Here is a 6,776-nt window from a genome sequence, read left to right as displayed (position 1 = left end):
ATCCAATTCGGATCAGTAGGATTCACCCAATCCTGTTCTCGAGTGGTTATCTTGTAGATACAGTCTAGATCATCATCGCTCTCGTCGTCTCGCACTGGCTCTGTGTAGCACAATCCTTCCGCGGGGTCTAAAGGTACCACTACAAGTAGTGACTTTTTCTCAAAAATCATCTTGCGCTTCTTTAGATTTATCACTCCATTCATGTTAGTGGCCCAATCTACTCCCAGTAGTGCAGGATAGGGATTTTTGTCATCAACAATATCTATCACTTTGAAATGTGCAAGCACACTTGCACCTTCAATATCTACTGTTATTCCCTGCAATCTTCCCATCTGTAGGATCTTTTGTTGGTTCGCCATTCACAATTGAAGAGGAGACCATTGCAACGTAAGCTTGCCCATGCGCTCCCATGTTTGCTTTGGTAGGATGTTCGCATTCGATCCTAGGTCTAAAATCACTTGATCCATTTCATATTCCTTGATTTGCTCAGTCAAACTCATCTCCCTTCCTATTCGCGTTGCGTGTTTCCCGAGCTTCCAGACTACGCACAGTTCCCCTGATCTAGCACATCTAGTGATGAGTTCTTGCAGCCCCTTCATCGCTTTGTTGTCACGCAGCAGCTTCATGCATGTCTCCCGAAAGGTAGTGAGCATTGATGGGTCCATCTCCGGTTCTAGTTTGTCTTTACTACTCGAAGTGGAGGCCTCTGTGAAGCTCTTCTTAGCTTCCATGAATGTCTCCTTCGCCTGCTCCAAATAAAACTTTGGTTCCTTTGGTGAAGCCTTGCGAACCTAGGCACTTCCTTCAAGCTACTTTCCCTTGTCTCTCCTATCATGATACCGCTTCGGAGCACGATGTTTACATTTGGGCCCTCCTCTCACAGTTCAGACCTCATCATTTGCAGGTTCTGAGTCAGGGGAGGCTGGAGTGTTCCTTTATCGTGCAACCTGGCTATCAGTGTGGGGTAGTCCATTGTCTCATGATCAAACTAGGTACAATATAAACATGATGCTTTCTTCAGATTGGTACAATCACACGTGTAAAGCCCTAGCCCTCCGCAATTGTAACAAATCAATTGTTCGTGACCCCTTCTTGATCCCATTCTACCTCGACCTCGTCCGCACCCCTGAAATCCAGTGCGCGTCATCCCTGCATTTTGATTGAGGACTCGTGTTTCGATCTGAACTCTATAGGTAGGAGTCTGATCCATCATTAGTTTATAACTTCTACAGGTGCGCTCATCATGGCCTACTGACCTGCAGAAATTACAGAACAACTGTTGGGACATCTGCGTATACTTTTGCAATAGGTGGCAGTTATTTGTAGCATGCTTCCCTCCTATCTGACAAATCGCAAACCATAATGCAGGCGCCATGCTTGGTCCTGCTTGTGCCTCTGGTCTCAATGGCATCGGTCCTCCTCCTGCCAATTAGTTTGCGAAGACTAGACAATGGTCCTTGTCATGTCCTTGGCCTTTGCACTTTATGCACCATACCTCCTTGTGCGCTTCTGGGCGGGCTGTCCTATCTTGTTTCAAGCTCTGCATCTCCAGACACAATTTATTCAACTACGCGTCGATCTGTTGGACTCCCAGGTTAGGATCTTGTATCAAGGTCTCTTAGATGTGGCATTAATGACACTACGAACCATGCGCGGTGCTGCCCTTCCGTTAAGGTCATATTGGCTTCATGAATCATACCCTTCAATCTCTGATCCAGATCCCAGGGGTTCTCACCTAGAAGCATCGTGATTTCCTTAAACCCGATAATGGACCGTGTCTCTGATTTTGGCCTGCTAAATTCCTTGTTTAGCGTAGCTTGGATATCTTGATTCCTGCGTTTGCATTCTTGTTGGAATTCTTAATGTACCATGTCAGTGTGCGATCCTACAAGGTGCTGACCATCATTGCTTTCTTTATGTTGTCATCTGCGACCCCTTATGCTTCCCATACGGCCTTTACCATGAACCAAAATTGGTCTGGATCTTCATTCCCTACTCCTTTGAACACCGGAAACTTTGTTGCGCTCACCATATTGAACTATGGTGGTGGCGGACGTGGTGTGGGCGGAGATGGGGGTGAAGATGGTGAAACTGTTGGTGGTGTAGGTGGGGGTGGTATGCACGGAATTCGTTGCCTTATTAGACTGATCGCACTTCTTGGCGAAACTTTCACAAGCTCTTCCTCGCTTTCTCATCGAGGTGAAGTCAAGGGGCTCGTTTCTATCTCTGCGCTACCTTCATTTCTATAGATCATCCCACTTCTCATAGCCCCAAACATCAATTGATTCACATAACCCGATTTTCACATAGTAGCATCTTAATCCAAGTGTTCAAATATTTAATGTACTTACCTCGGGGTCCTTTGACGAAGCGTCGTTCCGCCTCGTTGTAGCTAACTGAAGTGTCTATCACGAACTCGGTGATAAACCTTCCTATAATTCAATTGAGCCAATGGTCCATAGCACACGCGATCTTATCTTCTAATGCTTCTAGTCTGTGCATCAACTCTGGAGTCCACACAATAGGTTTTTCGAGCTTACACCTTCCTTGACTGTCTGCTAACTTTGCGATCCACTCGTACAACTCAGAGGGTGTTATAGACATTTTTGTGCCTTACAGCTCTAAGCATGAAATTTCCATAAACCAAGGGATCCTAAGTCCCTAAAAGTGTTGTTCCTGCCCCTAAAGGAACAAGGTCAACAAATTACAGCTTCTCCCAGAAGTTCTCCACCAGAAACTGCTCAGAATCAGTCAAATCAGGATCATTTCAGCTGCTCCACTAGCTACCTGCGTTGCATAGCACCCCAGTACACTAGCTAGGTGCGTTGCAACGCACCTAAATGCACTACTAGGGTGTGCTGAGCGGGAAATGAAAAATGGCAGTGCCATTCTGCGAGGTGGAAAGACAATGGAAGCTTCCAGAATCTTCCCCCATGACACTTGCCTTAGTGAGTTCGACCAAGGATGAGTAAGAGGCTCTCAGCCTCCAAGTGGAAGCAAGAACTGACAGAGAGAAGACACTAGTCAAAAGACAAGCTGACTCATCTTCTTTGCATACATCTATATATGGATCCCTCATCCCAGAGATCCAGAGGCTGGAATTTTGTACATTGCAGAGAATTGTTGTTGGTTTTCAGATTGATATCAGAGTATTGGGTGATTTATGCTTTGTTGGAGGTGAAGAAGGGATTCCTTTGCTGGGAGGTTGATGCTGGATCGGGAATCATTGGTTGTATCTCCTCCTGGATCTTCTTGTTATATCAATAAAACTATTTGAGTTTCTCCTACATGCTTGTGTATCATTGATGCTTGTTACATTTGTATGTTTAGCTTAAATCTGATCCTAAGCTATTTATGAATATAAATCCATGTCTTTGTGTAGTTTTCTTCTTCTGTGATCTTACAGGAACTTGGTGAAGCTGGGCAAGTAAGGGAGCAGGTAGCTGGAAGCTGTCAAAGGGGAGAGAGATTGGATCAAAGGACTAGCGCAAGACACAGGTTGGTTCATCCTATTCCTCTTCGTTTATAGTTCATAAAGAAGAATACAAAAGTAGTTTTCTCTGTTTGTTGCTAAGGCATTGTCACACCTTAGTGGGATAGGGTCATTCTGAATAGACACTTTTCCCCACAACAGAGGGGAAGGATGCAAAGAAAATTTCATGGATTTCCATATATAAGTAGTGCTCTAGCCACTCTTCCTTCGATACTCAGGGATTCCTGCTTTCTTGCACTGTGAATGCGTGAATCTTTCCATCCAGCCACTCTTCAATTTCTTTCTTTATTGGATTCCAGTGAAACGACATCAGACATCTCTTATGCAGATCTAGGTCTCGGTAATGGAACCATTTGTTGGCTTGTTGGGGCCTGACCCAGGTTCAAAGATAATTTAGCCAAACAAATCCTGGTACTACTGGCCCTTTTGGCAACAGTCCGCGGAACGCAGATTGAGGTCTCACCCAAAGTAGTATGGGAGGGTGCTAGAACCAGGTCTCCACACCCCGGAGATGTCTGATGAATTCAAGTGGTCTGCAGTTCGACCCTGCGCACACATCGCTATGCACACTTTCTCGTACCTTGTAGCCTGAGATGCTACCTCTGCGCAGCCCTACTTGGGGGCTGAATGTTGTTATTACCCAAGTCCTTACTGATATTCCAATGTTAGTTGATTATCTTAGTCTACTTGCATGCATTAAGGTATACTTAACAATATAAACCATTCATACAGGTGCGCGCAGTAAATTAATAGTATATTTGCAATTTATATCAAACATGCAATAACCCAAGAACAGATACACAAAATTAAGATAAAAAATCTCTTTATTATTGTCTTCCTCAAATACAGACTCAAATCCGCCCTGCGCACTCAGCTACAGGGGTCCACGCACTCAGCTGCAGATTACTAGGCCTCTGCACACTTAGATGCAGAGCCTTCTCCTACCCTAGGACTCTACACACCCTTAGACACTTAGACTCTTGCTCTTTGCTTCTACTTCGCTCTCCTTAGTTATGTTTTTCACTTAGAGCCTTGTTCTATTTATACAATCCCATGGTTTGCAGACCATGGGTAGGCCAACATTACATTACAAAACTAGGGCAGACAACCCTGTGACTCTATCATACATTTCGCGCTCCGCGCCCACAATTCATGGAGTCTTTACAACAATATCGAGTCAAAACTTGGGCTTTGAGCCCCAAAACATGCCTTGGGGGGATTCCATGCCCAATAATTATGAAAGTGAAGACGATTTGGACCAGATTTACAAAATAATGGCGTAGGATTAAGATTGGTTGAATCTAACAGCGGATGGACGTATTGCATGGGACCGCGAGAGCTCTTGCACATCAGATTCAGACGAAGAACTGGAACACTAGAAGAATCGACTGCGTGAAGTAGCTATGTTGCACTGTAATATGATGACCAATTCGTTGTGTTGTGTATCATCAGAGGTAAGAAATCTGCCTCACTATGATGGGTTAACTGATGTTGATCACTTTTTGGATGCATTTGAAAAGGAAGTACCAGAGAAGCATCGCTTCAAGGCATTGGATTGGGCATTGTGCGCTATGCCCACAAGGTGGTGGGGTACACACAAGGGTAGTTTTGATGATTGGCGCGAATATAGGAGGATGATGAAGGTACTCATTGGTCATCTAAAGGTGTGATTAATAGAAAAGTATGATGGAAGAAATGATATGCGTGACCACTTGGCCAAATGGACTGAAGTATACGAAGCGAAGCCTCAGTCAGAGTGGGTCCATCTGTTTTGTCATACCTTGGATGTTATACCAATGAATTGGTACTTGGAGACAAAACTTCGTGATGGCACCAAATAATGGGATATTTTGCGCCAAGGATTCTTGATGACGTTCAGTTTTAAGGATGGATTTGAATCTATCGATGAAGTGTTGCAGGAGGTTAAGACAAAAATTTTCAGGATACCGTAGGATCCTCTAGATTTGATTCAACGTGATTGGACTACCCGGCTGAGCCATGCGTTGGAGTGCTACAATGTAATAGTGGAAGAAGAAGACGAAGACCCAAAGAATATTAATATTCCAAAGGCTTAAGGTCACTGCGAAGTTGAAGGACCGCAGCTAGAGAACCCAAACATAACCAAGCCACTCAAAACTAGATAGGTGAACATCGTCATGGAGGCAGAGCCAAAGTTTTCAAAGATTGGGGACTACAGGGATGACACGACATTAGATAAGGTCGTTGAACTCCTTCACGAATATCAGGATCTGTTTCCCACGAAGTTTCCAGATCTGAAAGGGATAATAGGGGACTTGGGTGTCATGAAGATCACCCTAAAACTGGATGCAAAACCTCTGAATCAAAGACCTTACCACCTCAATCTAAAGTACAAAAAAAGCATCCACTTAGAGTTATACAAGATGCTTGCAACAGGTATTATTGAACCGATGGAAGAATCTGATTGCATGAGCCCAATAGTGGTTCAAGAAAAGAAGCAGAAGGACAAAATAAGGATATGTGTAGATCCCAGGAAGTTGAATGATGCCTGCATGCATGGTCCCTTCCCAACTCCATTCATCAATGAGGTCCTGGATAATGTTAACAGCCAAGAGCTTGGATGTGCTAAAGGAGAAAATGGTCACCACGCCGATCCTAGTCTTTCCAGATTAGAAGAAGGAATTTTGTGCGCATGTGGACATGTCATGTATTACGTTGGTAGTAGTACTGACATAAGCCGGTGAAGGGGACTTGGATCACCCCATAATGTTTGCAAGTAGGAAGTTGTCCAAAGCTGAGAAAAATGATTCCACGACAGAGTGCGAAGGATTATCTATGGTGTATGCGCTCCAGAAGTTTAGGTATTATCTGTTGGGTGGACATTTTAAGATGTATACATACCATTCTGCATTGAAATACCTGGTCAACAAGCCTGTGTGGGGGGGAAAGATATGCAGGTGGTTGTTTTTGTTCCAAGAATATGATTTTGAAGTCATTGTGAAACCAGGACGATTGAATACAGGACCTGATCATCTTTCATGCATTAAAACTGGCCTGTGTTGGGGGGAAATATATGCAGGTGGTTGTTTTTGTTCCAAGAATATGATTTTGAAGTCATTGTGAAACCAGGACGATTGAATGCAGGACCTGATCATCTTTCATGCATTAAAACTGGCAAAGAGCCTACTAATTTTGAGGAAGGAATATCTAACACATATCTCTTTGTAGTGCACATCACGGACAGCCACTTTGAAGATATTATACACTTCCTAATGATAGGAATGGCTCCGGAAGGATATACAAG

The sequence above is a fragment of the Pinus tabuliformis genome, chromosome 4_2 (genome assembly GCF_031772625.1).
Source record: "Pinus tabuliformis cultivar Carrire ecotype Pingquan chromosome 4_2, CPIR1, whole genome shotgun sequence".
NCBI classification, from domain to species: Eukaryota; Viridiplantae; Streptophyta; class Pinopsida; order Pinales; family Pinaceae; genus Pinus; species Pinus tabuliformis.
The sequence above is the reverse complement of the archived record's forward strand: the minus strand, read 5'-3'. Positions refer to the sequence as shown.